The following is a 15,995-nucleotide window of genomic DNA, read 5'->3' as shown; positions in this document are numbered from 1 at the left end:
AAGGTGATTGAAAAGATTTTGAAGAGATTGTAACGTCCTGTTGTTCCAGGAGAGCGGGAATGGAGTGAGTACAAAAAAGGAATCTCTGGCTAAGTTTGAGGCCTGAGATTTTCTTTTCAAATTCTCAGGCCACATCTGCAGACTGCCTGCCCAAAACAGGCAAATAGCACCAACTATAGCTGGTGGGCACGAGAAAGGCATGCAGTACCAAAGGAAGGGTCCCCTGAGTGTGTTGGGAATGTGTTGGGAGTGGGCATGGAGTGTTGGGAAGCTCCCACGGGACAGGCAAGGGGAGGCCATGACTTTCTGAGTGAGGTGCAGAGGTCCACACCCGCTCCTCCAGTCCTCAGAAAAGAAGGTTTCTCATTCACCTTCCCAGCAGCTGCCAACCCTTATTCACCTGGAGGCTCCCACACTCAGTCCCACAACTAAAATTTACTCACTGTCTCATCACCAAAATATGACTCTATTTGCAATAATTCTTAAGGCTCTGGCTAGCTTCTGCTGACCAGCTCAGCCACCTTTTTGTGGTGAGCAGTTAAAATGGTGGGCAGCAGGAATGGAACTATAGGCCTTACTGCTACATTTTAATGCCCCCCCCCCCAACCCAACTTGAACCAATCCCATTCCCACTGGGTGGGCTTCTTTCTCTCAAAGATTCCTTTGCTCCTTTCTCTTAAAGACTCAGCTGTAGACCAATGGATAGCATTCTTGCCTCTGAGTTAGTCTGAAGGTCAAAGTTTGGATCCCATCCTGGAGACTAATGCGCATAACTCAGACAGGCGCTGTTAGAGTTGCCACCTTATGGATGAGAGGTTAAGCTGAGGCACCATATGCTTTGCCCTGGATCTAAATGATCCCACTATTTGAAGAAGTAAAATTCTTCAGATGTAGTCATTATCATTGCTTTTTAATGTTGTGCAGTAAATGGTAGTTATATTTTCCAACAGTGAATAGTTCATAACTACTTAACTGGCTGTGACCTACTTTGCAGCTCGGTCTTAAGTTATGCAAGTTCTTTTATTAATGTAGTTTTTTAGATCTTTGGTGACTGGTGCGGTTGTGGAAATTGACAGTATCCATTGTTTGCATTGCTGCAGAACCTGGACCTGCATCTTCCACCTACAACAACAAAAATGAGCAAGAGCTTGCAATTATATACCACCTTAAACATTGTAAAATATCCCAGGGACATTTCCAAGTTTTCTTGCCAATATTCTTGCCATATTTCTCTGGAACTTTGCGATATGCAAGTTGCAATATGTAATATACACTGGCTGCAATTATCAACACTTAATTAGACATGAAATGGTTTGGAATGGGCCATGGATATGAATCCAAATATTTTCTGTTCTCAAACACATGTCGATGTCAAAAATAGTGATGGGCCTGGACAGGGTGGATGAGAAGCTTTTATGTGACACTGCTGCCTCACAGCGCCTGGGACCCGGGTTCCATTCCGGCCTTTTCTGCGTGGAGTTTGCATGTTCTCTGCGTGTCTGTGTGGGTTCCTCCCGTTGCTCCGGTTTCATCCCACAGTTCAACGATGTGCAGATGAGGTGGATTGGCCATGCAGATGAGGTGGATTGGCCATGATCAAATGCCCCTTAGTGTCCAAAGATTTGTATGTTTGGTCATGGGGTTATGGGGATAGGCGGGAGGGGCAGGGGAGTAGACCCCTCTTTCGGAGGGTTGGTGCAGACTTGATGGACCGAGTGACCTTTCCCAGCACTATAAGCATTCTATGGATTGACTTCAGCAGAGAGGACAGTGACTAGGGAACATAGATTTAAACTGATTGGTAGGAAGTTGAGCTAGGAGATGAGGGCGCATTTTTTCCCCCACAGGATGCCAGGGATCTGGAACTCACTGCCTGAAAGGGTGGGAGAGGCAGCAACCCTCAACTCATTCAAAAGGCATTTGAAGCACCATAACCTGCAGAGCTTCAGGCCAAATGCTGCAAAGTAGGATTAGGCTGGCACTGACATGATGGACCAAGTGGCCTCATTCTGTGCTGTAATCTTTCCATCATTTTATGATCCAATAAAGATTTTCTTCAGCATGCGAAAGAAGTGAAATTTAGTTCAAAATTACTATCTGGTCGAAAATGAATCCTGCAAAGCTAAGTTTGAGGCAAAGTGGATCATAAATTTAAGGTGAATGGTTGAAGATATAGGAGGGATATCAGAGGTAGGTTCTTTACCCAGAGAGTAATGGGGGCATGGAATGCACTGCCTGTGGAAGTAGTTGAGTCGGAAACATTAGGGACCTTCAAGCAGCTATTGGATTGGATTGGATTGGATTGGATTTGTTTATTCTCACGTGTACCGAGGTACAGTGAAAAGTATTTTTCTGCGAGCAGCTCAACAGATCATTAAGTACATGAGAAGAAAAGGGAATAAAAGAAAATACATAATAGGGCAACACAACATATACAATGTAACTACATAAGCACTGGCATCGGATGAAGCATACAGGGTGTAGTGTTAATGAAGTCAGTCCATAAGAGGGTCATTTAGGAGTCTGGTGACAGTGGGGAAGAAGCTGTTTTTGAGTCTGTTCGTGCGTGTTCTCAGACTTCTATATCTCCTGCCCGATGGAAGAAGTTGGAAGAGTGAGTAAGCCGGGTGGGAGGGGTCTTTGATTATACTGCCCGCTTTCCCCAGGCAGCGGGAGGTGTAGATGGAGTCAATGGATGGGAGGCAGGTTGGTGTGATGGACTGGGCGGTGTTCACGACTCTCTGAAGTTTCTTGCGGTCCTGAGCCGAGCAGTTGCCATACCAGGCTGTGATGCAGCCCGATAGGATGCTTTCTATGGTGCATCGGTAAAAGTTGGTAAGAGTCAATGTGGACATGCCGAATTTCCTTAGTTTCCTGAGGAAGTATAGGCGCTGTTGTGCTTTCTTGGTGGTAGCGTCGACGTGGGTGGACCAGGACGGATTTTTGGAGATGTGCACCCCTAGGAATTTGAAACTGCTAACCATCTCCACCTCGGCCACGTTGAGGCTGACAGGGGTGTGTACAGTACTTTGCTTCCTGAAATCAATTACCAGCTCTTTTGTTTTGCTGGCATTGAGGGAGAGATTGTTGTCGCTACACCACTCCACTAGGTTCTCTATCTCCCTCCTGTATTCGGACTCATCGTTATTCGAGATACGGCCCACTATGGTCGTATCGTCAGCAAACTTGTAGATGGAGTTGGAACCAAGTTTTGCCACGCGGTCGTGTGTGTACAGGGAGTAGAGTAGGGGGCTAAGTACGCAGCCTTGCGGGGCGCCGGTGTTGAGGACTATTGTGTAGGAGGTGTTGTTGTTCATTCTTACTGATTGTGGTCTGTTGGTCAGAAAATCGAGGATCCAGTTGCAGCGTGGGGAGCCAAGTCCTAGCTTTTGGAGCTTTGATATGAGCTTGGCTGGGGTTATGGTGTTGAAGGCGGAGCTGTAGTCAAAAGATAGGAGTCTAATGTAGGAGTCCTTGTTTTCGAGATGCTCTAGGGATGAGTGTAGGGCCAGGGAAATGGTGCCTGATGTGGACCGGTTGCAGCGGTATGCGAATTGCAGCGGATCAAGGTGTTCTGGGAGTATGGAGGTGATGCGCTTCATGATCAACCTCTCGAAGCACTTCATTACGACTGAAGTCAGGGCCACTGGTCGGTAGTCATTGAGGCACGTTGCCTGGTTCTTCTTTGGTACCGGTATGATGGTGGTCTTCTTGAAGCAGGTGGGGACCTCGGAGTGGAGTAGGGACAGGTTAAAGATGTCCGCGAATACCTCTGCCAGCTGGTCCACGCAGGCTCTGAGTGCACGACCAGGGATCCCGTCTGGGCCCGTCGCCTTCCGAGGGTTCACTTTCGGGAAGGCCAATCTGACTTCGGAAGCTGTGATGGTGGGTATGGGTGAATTATGGGCTGCTGGGGCACTCGCCAGCGGATTGTTGGTTACCTGCTCGAACCGAGCATAGAATGCATTGAGTTCATCGGGGAGGGGTGCGCTGCTGCCAGAGATACTGTTCAGCTTTGCTTTGTAGCCCGTTATGTTGTTTAGTCCTTGCCACAACCGCCAAGAGTCTGTCTGTGACCCTAGCTTGGTTTGATATTCTCTCTTGGCATTCCGGATGGCTTTGCGGAGGTCGTACCTGGATTTCTTGTATAGGTCAGGGTTGTCTGCCTTGAACGCCTCAGATCTGTCCTTCAGTAGGGAGTCAATAGGGATAGTCAGTAGGGATAGGTACATGGATTCTGGTAAAATGATATAGTGTATATTAATTTGTTCTTAAGGGCAGCACGGTAGCATTGTGGATAGCACAATTGCTTCACAGCTCCAGGGTCCCAGGTTCGATTCCGGCTTGGGTCACTATCTGTGCGGAGTCTGCACATCCTCCCCGTGTCTGCGTGGGTTTCCTCCGGGTGCTCCGGTTTCCTCCCACAGTCCAAAGATGTGCAAGTTAGGTGGATTGGCCATGTTAAATTGCCCTTAGTGTCCAAAATTGCCCTTAGTGTTGGGTGGAGGTGTTGACTTTGGGTAGGGTGCTCTTTCCAAGAGCCGGTGCAGACTCAATGGGCCGAATGGCCTCCTTCTGCACTGTAAATTCAATGATAATCTATAATTAATCTAGGACAAAGGTTCGACACAACATCGTGGGCCGAAGGGCCTGTTCTGTCCTGTATTTTTCTATGTTCTATTGCTGCCATCACGAAGAGAAAACATTTAGAGTCTTAAATTTAGCCCATTCTGCCTGAGATGGCACCATTAGCCCCTCCTCTTCTCCCCCTCACCCTACAGATTTTTACGGTTTGACTATCACCTTTTTAAAAGTTACTATTGCATTCAAGATCATAATAATTTGCTGTGTTAAAAAAATTCACTACATCTTCCTCCTGTGCCGGTTCTTTTGCAAGTAATTTAACATCTGCATTATTTTTTACCAATCCTACAGCCAGCGGAATATATTTCTCCCTATCCATTCCATTGAAACCTTCCATAATTTTGAACAAGTCTGTTAATTCTCCCGTTCTGTGCCCCAGGTAGAACAATCCCAGAACTTTCTGTCTCTCCACGTAACTCCAGTCCCTCAACATTTCAGAGAAAACCATAAGCAATGAGGAAGCTGCACAGCCATATTTTTAATGTTCCTGATGGTGTGTTTGCTAAAACATGCAGTTCTTGCACCTAAGCTGAATGATTGGAATGAGATTGCATCACTGAGTATGGTGCTCAAATGTTATTGCAATCTTCCTGTGCATTGCCCAGGGAGTGAGCTGAGGATGAAGCTAGAGTGGGTAGGATGTCCAGATTCTAGGTGACAGGATAATAAGAGTGTGAGTGTAGATGAAGTGTTTTTATAAATTTTAACCGGCACCTTGTTGGTGGTTTTACTGCCATCTTTTGAATCAACCACAATGATACCAGTCAAGGAGTCCTGCTTTGGCATTTTCCTAGTCATGTACTGTTAATGGCATCAATCCCTGAACTACTGAAGCATACAAAGCCACAATATCCCATTGAATTTCCCAGCCTGTGCAGAAAAAACATCTAGGATGTGACAATTCCCCTTAACCGCATCCCTGGGGTAAGGAGAGAATCTTACTCAGAATTGCATTGACTTTGCAACACATCAACAGGTCATTCAGGCCAATTGGTCTATGTATGCGTTTATGCTCAAGAAGAACCTTTCCCATCCTTCTTCCAGCCCTATTAACTTATCACTGCACGTGATCCAGATAATGAGATGTAAATGAGCCACTAGACTCATTTAAATATCCAGATGCCATATGTACTTGGTGCCCAGGAGTCAACGGCGACCCCTGCAAGACCTCAAGTGAGTGCCGTTTAGCACTGGGACCAGGTGTGGTGGTACCTCGGAGAGTCTCAGGCTTTTAGAGACCCCCCTCTCTGGGGCGGTCGGAGATGGGGCAGGATAGTGCCCTGGCACGCCCCTTGGACTTGGCACCTGGACACTTCCAGACTGGCACCCTGGTAGTGCCACCCAGGCTGCCAAGGTGCCTGGTTGGCACGTCGAGGGTGCCAGGCGCTGTGGGGCCTTGCTTTTGAGAGCAGGGGTTCAAGGAGACTATAAAAGGTTGGGAAGGGTGAAGGGAGGGTTGGTGGATCCTGAAAGAAGAGGAGGGGGCCTGAAAGCTGAAGAGATTGGTGAAGCTGTTCAAAATGACGCCTCGATGTGCGAGGAGCCAGTCCTGCTGACACGCTTAGCTTCCCAGTGCAGGAAAACAGCTTAAGTGTGGCCTCAACGGGGAGAAATCCCCAAGGTGCCAAAAAACGGTCAGTGCCGTTGAATAGCTGGGTCAATCTCGGCGCTGCAGATGCCAAGAAACATCACCCAAATGCATCAAAAAATTGAATTATAGTGTAATTTGGTGATTGCCTTGCCCCCGACGCAGATCTGGTCACGAACCATTTTGCGATTCCCCAGACCCCAGCTCCTGATGGTAAGTTCCGGATCACACCCAAAAATGGGGAGCATATCATTAACCCTCATTTCCATTCATGGAACATACAGTGCAGAAGGAGGCCATTCGGCCCATCGAGTCTGCACCAACCCACTTTAAGCCTTCACTTCCACCCGTAACCCAATAACCCCTCCTAACTTTGTTTGAACACTAGGGCAATTTAGCATGGCCAATCCACCTAACCTGCACGTCTTTGGTCTGTGGGAGGAAACCGGAGAACCTGGATGAAACCCACGCAGACACGGGGAGAACGTGCAGACTCCGCACAGACAGCGACCCAGCAGGGAATCAAACCTGGGAACCGAGCGCTGTGAAGCCACAGTGCTAACCACTGTGCTACCCCCACTCATTAATCAGATTGAAGTTGAATGCAGCGGCCTCCCGACAATTATCCAACTCCCCAGCGGGAAGTAACGCGGGCGTCGTTTAATACTCCTTTTCAAAAAATGAAGCTGCCGCAGTGACCACTGAGGAGAAGTGAGGAGGTGAGTAGCCATACCTATTTTCTGGCATGCAGCTCAATGGTACCAGAGCTGCTGCCCCAGTGCTCAGGGGGTTATGGGGGGGGGGGGGGGGGGGGGCTGAAGCGTGCCAGGTTGGGGGTCAGCCCTGGGCTGTGTTGGTTGGGGGGAGGGGGATGAGGGGATTTGCATCTGTGAGGCCTTCAAGCCATCTTTAAATATTGTGGAGACTCATAACAACCACAGCTGCTGCCTGTCTGTCCTACCAAACTCTCTCAGAACAGAGACCTGCTGCTGTTTCAGTCCTGAAAGTCAATTTCACCATCTTCGACTGTGACCAGCCTCTAGCTTCACAGCTGAAGGCTACTTCAAATGAGGAATAGTTGTGAGAGAACTTCACAGCTGCAAGTTGTGATTTTTGCTTGCTTCTGCTGATGGCTGCAAATGCCCACAGGCTGCTGTTTCCGTCTTTTTTTGTAGCCAGAAAGGACAATGTTTTCTCAGAAAGATGGGTCCTGGAACACAGGGGGACGTCCAGAAGGCAACCCAGTTTGAAGGAGGAAGACGCTGTGAGACCTGGTGCGTGACATTGTTCCAAATGGGCTACCTGATGATGCCGTTGAAGAAATACTTTAGCAGATTGCTGATGCTTTTGTTGCTTGTGTGCTGAGTGCTGCATGCAACTGATAAGTCACCCGCGGATTAATCAGGCTGGAAGTCAAAAATGTTCAACTGCACCTTGAACACCAGTGCAATATGTGGATGCCAGGATTTGGTTCCGATGAGATTGGGAACGCCTTCACATCTGCGGCTCCTGGACGGGGAATAGCAGTGAGATGTGGATGAAGTAATGCATGAATGGACAGACCAGTTCTACGACAATGTCCTGGAAACGATAACACATTCTCAGGCTTATCCTCGGTTTCTATTGGGGAACATACGAGGGAGTGACACAGTGTGTTTACGTTTTCTTGGAGCATGAGCTGATATAGCTTTGGATTGGTACCAATGTGGAACGGCGACGTTACATAGATACATAGAAGATAGGAGCAGGAGGAGGCCTTTTGGCCCTTTGACCCTGCTTCGCCATTCATTATGATCATGGCTGATCATCCAACTCAATAGCCTAATCCTGCTTTCTCCCCATAGGCTTTGATCCCATTCTCCTCAAGTGCCTTCTCCCCAGCCGCCTCTTGAATATATTCAAAGTTTTAGCATCAACTACTTCCTGTGGTAATAGAACAAAGAACAAAGAAAAGTACAGCACAGGAACAGGCCCTTCAGCCCTCCAAGCCCGTGCCGACCATGCTGCCCGTCTAAACTAAAATCTTCTACACTTCCTGGGTCCGTATCCCTCTATTCCCATCCTATTCATGTATTTGTCAAGATGCCCCTTAAATGTCACGATCATCCCTGCTTCCACCACCTCCTCCGGCAGCGCGTTCCAGGCACCCACTACCCTCTGCGTAAAAAGACTTGCCTCGTACATCTCCTCTAAACCTTGCCCCTCGTACCTTAAACCTATGCCCTCTAGGAATTGACCCCACTACCCTGGGAAAAAGCCTCTGACTATCCACTCTGTCTATGCCCCTCATAATTTTGTAGACCTCTATCAGGTCGCCCCTCAACCTCCGTCGTTTCAATGAGAACGAACCGAGCTTATTCAACCGCTCCTCATAGCTAATGCCCTCCATACCAGGCAACATTCTGGTAAATCTCTTCTGCACCCTCTCTAAAGCCTCCAGATCCTTCTGGTGGTGTGACGATCAGAATTGAACACTATACTCCAAGTGTGGCCTAACTAAGGTTCTATACAGCTGCAACATGACTTGCCAATTCTTATACTCAATGCCCCGGCCAATGAAGGCAAGCATGCCGTATGCCTTCTTGACTACATTCTCCACCTGTGTTGCCCCTTTCAGTGACCTGTGGACCTGTACAGCTAAATCTCTCTGACTGTCAATACTCTTGAGGATTCTACCATTCACTGTATATTCCCTACCTGCATTAGACCTTCCAAAATGCATTACCTCACATTTGTCCGGATTAACTCCATCTGCCATCTATCCGCCCAAGTCTCCAAATGATCTAAATCCTGCTGTATCCTCTGATAGTCCTCATCGCTATCCGCAATTCCACCAACCTTTGTGTCATCTGCAAACTTACTAATCAGACCAGTTACATTTTCCTCCAAATCATTTATCTATACTACGAACTGCAAAGGTCCCAGCACTGATCCCTGCGGAACACCAGTAGTCACAGCCCTCCAATTAGAAAAGCACCCTTCCATTGCTACTATCTGCCTTCTATGACCTAGCCAGTTCTGTATCCATCTTACCAGCTCACCCCTGATCCCGTATTACTTCACCTTTTGTACCAGTCTACCATGAGGGACCTTGTCAAAGGCCTGATTGAAGTCCATACAGACAACATCCACTGCCCTACCTGCATTAATCATCTTTGTGACCTCTTTGAAAGCCTCTATCAAGTTAGTGAGACACGGTCTCCCCTTCAAATGTGGCAGGGGGATGGGAACCGATGCAGGAAGTTGGAAGGTAGTAAAACAGGGACAGAAACAAAAGGCAGTAAGGGGGCAATTGTAAGGCAGAGAAGCCATAGTCAAAAATCAAAAAGGGCGACAGTTCAAGGTACAGTGACTGAGGGGAGCTCAGTGAATAGGACCAGGAATACTAAAAGGAATAAAACGGGAAGTGAAATCATTAATGGTAAGCGACGCGGCAGGTTGTTACATGAAGATATGGGTTCAACGACAAGGAAAATTAGGAGAAAGGTTAAGAGGAAATATAACTTAGGAGAGGTTACTGATCGAGGTGTTAAGATTCAGAACAGAGGTAAAAAAGCCAACATAAGTGTACTTTACCTGAATGCTCGTAGTATTCGGAATAAGGTAAATGAGTTGATGGCGCAAATCATCGTGAATGACTATGATTTAGTGGCCATTACTGAAACATGGGTTAAAGGATGGTCACTACTGGGAGTTAAATATCCGAGGGTATCAAACTATTTGGAAGGACAGAGTGGATGGTAAGGGAGGTGGTGTAGCTCTGTTATTTAAGGATGACATCCGGGCAACAGTAAGGGATGACATCGGTGCTATGGAGGATAAGGTTGAATCCATTTGGGTGGAAATCAGGAATAGTAAGGCGAAAAAGTCATGATAGGAGTAGTCTACAGGCCACCAAATAGTAACATTATGGTGGGGCAGGCAATAAACAAATAAATAACTGATGCATGTAGAAATGGTACAGCAGTTATCATGGGGGATTTTAATCCAGATGTCGATTGGTTTAACCAGGTCAGTCGAGGCAGCCTTGAGGAGGAGTTTATAGAATGTATCCGCGATAGTTTCCTAGAACAGTATGTAATGGAACCTACGAGGGAACAAGCGGTCCTAGATCTGGTCCTGTGTAATGAGACAGGATTGATTCAGGATCTTATAGTTAGGGATCCTCTCAGAAGGAGCGATCACAATATGGTGGAATTTAAAATACAGATGGAGGGTGAGAAGGTAAAATCAAGCACTAGTGTTTTGTGCTTAAACAAAGGAGATTACAATGGGATGAGAGAAGAACTAGGTAAGGTAGACTGGGAGCAAAGACTTTATGGTGAAACAGTTGAGGAATGGTGGAGAACCTTCCAAGTGATTTTTCACAGTGCTCAGCAAAGGTTTATGCCAATAAAAAGGAAGGACGGTAAAAAGAGGGAAAATCGACCGTGGATATCTAAGGAAATAAGGGAGAATATCAAATTGAAGGAAAAAACATACAAAGTAGCAAAGATCAGTGGGAGACTAGAGGACTGGGAAATCTTTAGGGGACAACAGAAAGCTACTAAAAAAGCTAGAAAGAAGAGTAACATAGATTATGAGCACAGTACGAAGTCTTACAACACCAGGTTACAGTCCAACAGGTTTGTTTCGATGTCACTAGCTTTCGGAGCGCTGCTCCTTCCTCAGGTGAATGAAGAGGTCTGTTCCAGAAACACATATATAGACAAATTCAAAGATGCCAAACAATGCTTGGAATGCGAGCATTAGCAGGTGATTAAATCTTTACAGATCCAGAGATGGGGTAACCCCAGGTTAAAGAGGTGTGAATTGTATCAAGCCAGGACAGTTGGTAGGATTTCGCAGGCCAGATGGTGGGGGATGAATGTAATGCGACATGAATCCCAGGTCCCGGTTGAGGCCGCACTCATGTGTGCGGAACTTGGCTATAAGTTTCTGCTCGGCGATTCTGCGTTGTCGCGGGTCCTGAAGGCCGCCTTGGAGAACGCTTACCCGGAGATCAGAGGCTGAATGCCCTTGACTGCTGAAGTGTTCCCCGACTGGAAGGGAACATTCCTGCCTGGTGATTGTTGCGCGATGTCCGTTCATTCGTTGTTGCAGCGTCTGCATGGTCTCGCCAATGTACCACGCTTTGGGACATCCTTTCCTGCAGCGTATGAGGTAGACAACATTGGCCGAGTTGCACGAGTATGTACCGCGTACCTGGTGGGTGGTGTTCTCACGTGTAATAGTGGTATCCATGTCGATGATCTGGCACGTCTTGCAGAGATTGCCATGACAGGGTTGTGTGGTGTCGTGGTCACTGTTCTGAAGACTGGGTAGTTTGCTGCAAACAATGGTTCGTTTGAGGTTGCGCGGTTGTTTGAAGGCAAGTAGTGGGGGTGTGGGGATGACCTTGGCAAGAATTCATCAGGTGAATGAGGCTCCGGGAATTCTTCCACAGACCCCAAGAGGCCAACAGCGAACCCAAGCAGACTACCAATGAACCGGAACAGCAGACTGAGAGATCTGTGGTGCGGCAACCGAAGAGGAAAGAGTCGAATTGGACCCCTCCGGAAGGCCGCTGCCTTAGACTCGACATGTATGCTCAGGCCGTCAGGAGTCGCGTCAATGCCAGATTCATCAGTCGCATTCACAAGACAGCCCCGAACGTCACCCAAGCACAACGCAATGCCATCCGCGCTCTCAAGACCAACCACAGCATCGTCATCAAACCAGCAGACAAAGGGGGGGCCACTGTCGTACTGAACAGAATGGACTACTGCAAAGAAGTATACCGACAACTGAACAACCAAGAACACTACAGACAGTTACCCGCAGATCCGACCAAGGAACACATCCGCCAACTTAACAGACTGATCAAGACCTTGGATCCAGATCTTCAGAGCACCCTACGTGCCCTCATCCCACGTACTCCCCGCATTGGAGATCTCTACTGCCTCCCGAAAATACATAAGGCCAACACACCAGGCCGCCCTATCGTTTCAGGCAATGGGACCCTGTGTGAGAACCTCTCTGGCTACATCGAGGGCATCTTGAAACCCATCATACAAGGTACACCCAGCTTCTGTCGCGACACGACGGACTTCCTACAGAAACTCAGCACCCATGGACCAGTTGAACCAGGAACATTCCTCGTCACAATGGACGTCTCGGCATTCTACGCCAGCATCCCCCATGACGACGGCATTGCTGCAACAGCCTCAGTACTCAACACCGACAACTGCCAGTCTCCAGACGCAATTCTGCAACTCATCCGCTTCATTCTGGATCACAACGTCTTCACCTTCGACAACAAGTTCTTCATCCAGACGCACGGAACAGCCATGGGGACCAAATTCGCACCCCAATACGCCAACATCTTCATGCACAAGTTTGAACAGGACCTACTCACCGCACAGGACCTTCAACCGATGTTATACACCAGATACATCGATGACATTTTTTTCCTTTGGACACACGGCGAAGAATCCCTGAAACGACTACACGATGACATTAATAAGTTCCATCCAACCATCAGACTCACCATGGACTACTCTCCAAAATCAGTTGCATTCTTGGACACACTCGTCTCCATCAAGGACGGTCACCTCAGCACTTCGCTTTACCGCAAACCTACGGATAACCTCATGATGCTCCACTTCTCCAGCTTCCACCCTAAACACATTAAAGAAGCCATCCCCGATGGACAAGCGCTCCGTATACACAGGATCTGCTCAGACGAGGAGGAGCGTAACAGACATCTACAGACGTTGAAAGATGCCCTCGTACGAACGGGATATGGCACTCGACTCATCGATCGACAGTTCCAACGCGCCACAGCGAAAAACCGGACTGACCTCCTCAGAAGACAAACATGGGACACAACCGACAGAATACCCTTCGTCGTCCAGTACTTCCCCGGAGCGGAGAAACTACGTCATCTTCTTCACAGCCTTCAACACATCATTGATGACGATGAACATCTTGCCAAGGTCATCCCCACACCCCCACTACTTGCCTTCAAACAACCGCGCAACCTCAAACGAACCATTGTGTGCAGCAAACTACCCAGTCTTCAGAACAGTGACCTCGACACCACACAACCCTGTCATGGCAATCTCTGCAAGACGTGCCAGATCATCGACATGGATACCACTATTACACGTGAGAACACCACCCACCAGGTACGCGGTACATACTCGTGCAACTCGGCCAACGTTGTCTACCTCATACGCTGCAGGAAAGGATGTCCCAAAGCGTGGTACATTGGCGAGACCATGCAGACGCTGCAACAACGAATGAACGGACATCGCGCAACAATCACCAGGCAGGAATGTTCCCTTCCAGTCGGGGAACACTTCAGCAGTCAAGGGCATTCAGCCTCTGATCTCCGGGTAAGCGTTCTCCAAGGCGGCCTTCAGGACCCGCGACAACGCAGAATCGCCGAGCAGAAACATATAGCCAAGTTCCGCACACATGAGTGCGGCCTCAACCGGGACCTGGGATTCATGTCGCATTACATTCATCCCCCACCATCTGGCCTGCGAAATCCTACCAACTGTCCTGGCTTGGTACAATTCACACCTCTTTAACCTGGGGTTACCCCATCTCTGGATCTGTAAAGATTTAATCACCTGCTAATGCTCGCATTCCAAGCATTGTTTGGCATCTTTGAATTTGTCTATATATGTGTTTCTGGACCAGACCTCTTCATTCACCTGAGGAAGGAGCAGCGCTCCGAAAGCTAGTGACATCGAAACAAACCTGTTGGACTTTAACCTGGTGTTGTAAGACTTCGTACTATGCTCACCCCAGTCCAACGCCGGCATCTCCACATCATAGATTATGAGAGTAAACTTGCTCAGAATATAAAAACAGATAGTAAAAGTTTCTACAAATATATAAAACAAAAAAGAGTGGCTACGGTAAATATTGGTCCTTTAGAGGATGAGAAGGGAGATTTAATAATGGGAGATGAGGAAATGGCTGAGGAACTGAACAGGTTTTTTGGGTGGGTCTTCACAGTGGAAGACACAAATAACATGCCAGTGACTGATGGAAATGAGGCAATGACAGGTGAGGACCTTGAGAGGATTGTTATCACCAAGGAAGTAGTGATGGGCAAGCTAATGGGGCTAAAGGTAGACAAGTCTCCTGGACCTGATGGAATGCATCCCAGAGTGCTAAAAGAGATGGCTAGGGAAATTGCAAATGCTCTAGTGATAATTTACCAAAATTCACTAGACTCTGGGGTGATCCCGGCGGATTAGAAATTAGCAAACGTGACACCACTGTTTAAAAAAGGAGGTAGGCAGAAAGCGGGTAATTATAGGCCAGTGAGCTGAACTTCGGTAGTAGGGAAGATGCTGGAATCTATCATCAAGGAAGAAATAGCGAGGCATCTGGATGGAAATTGTCCCATTGGGCAGACGCAGCATGGGTTCATAAAGGGCAGATCGTGCCTAACTAACTTAGTGGAATTTTTTGAGGACATTAACAGTGCGGTAGATAACGGGGAGCCAATGGATGTGGTATATCTGGATTTCCATAAAGCCTTTGACAAGGTGCCACACAAAAGGTTACTGCATAAGATAAAGATGCATGGCATTAAGGGGAAAGTAGTAGCATGGATGGAGAATTGGTTAATTAATAGAAAGCAAAGAGTGGGAATTAATGGGTGTTCCTCTGGTTGGCAATCAGTAGCTAGTGGTGTCCCTCAGGGATCAGTGTTGGGCCCACAACTGTTCACAATTTACATAGATGATTTGGAGTTGGGGACCAAGGGCAAAGTGTCCAAGTTTGCAGACAACACTAAGATAAGTGGGAAAGCAAAAAGTGCAGAGGATACTGGAAGTCTGCAGAGGGATTTGGATAGGCTAAGTGAATGGGCTAGGGTCTGGCAGATGGAATACAGTGTTGACAAATGTGAGATTATCCATTTTGGTAGGAATAACAGCAAAAGGGATTATTATTTAAATGATAAAATATTAAAACATGCTGCTGTGCAGAGAGACCTGGGTGTGCTAGCGCATGAGTAGCAAACAGCTGGTTTACAGTGCAACAGGTGATTAAGAAGGCAAATGGAATTTTGTCCTTCATTGCTAGAGGGATGGAGTTTAAGACTAGGGAGGTTATGCTGCAATTGTATAAGGTGTTAGTGAGGCCACACCTGGAGTAGTGTGTTCAGTTTTGGTCTCCTTACTTGAGAAAGGACGTACTGGCACTGGAGGGTGTGCAGAGGAGATTCACTAGGTTAATCCCAGAGCTGAAGGGGTTGGATTACGAGGAGAGGCTGAGTAGACTGGGACTGTACTCATTGGAATTTAGAAGGATGAGGGGGGATCTTATAGAAACATATAAGATTGTGAAGGGAATAGATAGGATAGATGCGGGCAGGTTGTTTCCACTGGTGGGTGAAAGCAGAACTAGGGGGCATAGCCTCAAAATAAGGGGAAGTAGATTTAGGTACTGAGTTTAGGAGGAACTTCTTCACCCAAAGGGTTGTGAATCTATGGAATTCCTTGCCCAGTGAAGCAGTAGACACTCCTTCATTAAATGTTTTTAAGATAAAGATAGATAGTTTTTTGAAGAATAAAGGGATTAAGGGTTATGGTGTTCGGGCCGGAAAGTGGAGCTGAGTCCACAAAAGATCAGCCATGATCTCATTGAATGGCGGAGCAGGCTCGAGGGGCCAGATGGCCTACTCCTGCTCCTGGTTCTTATGTTCTTATGTTCACAAAACCATGCTACCTCTCGCTAATACGTCCATTTGCTTCCA

At 47.5% G+C, this 15,995-nt stretch overlaps 1 protein-coding gene across 1 annotated transcript in view; it reads left to right on the top strand.

The window, feature by feature from the left end:
* LOC140410345 (protein eyes shut homolog) overlaps window positions 1-15,995 on the top strand; it is a 269,054-nt gene that overhangs the window by 196,017 nt on the left and 57,042 nt on the right. The gene's annotated exons all lie outside the window — the stretch shown is intronic.

This window comes from Scyliorhinus torazame, chromosome 4 (genome assembly GCF_047496885.1).
Source record: "Scyliorhinus torazame isolate Kashiwa2021f chromosome 4, sScyTor2.1, whole genome shotgun sequence".
Lineage (NCBI taxonomy): Eukaryota > Metazoa > Chordata > Chondrichthyes > Carcharhiniformes > Scyliorhinidae > Scyliorhinus > Scyliorhinus torazame.
Note: the sequence above shows the minus strand (reverse complement) of the source record. Positions and strands in the feature narration are given on the sequence as shown.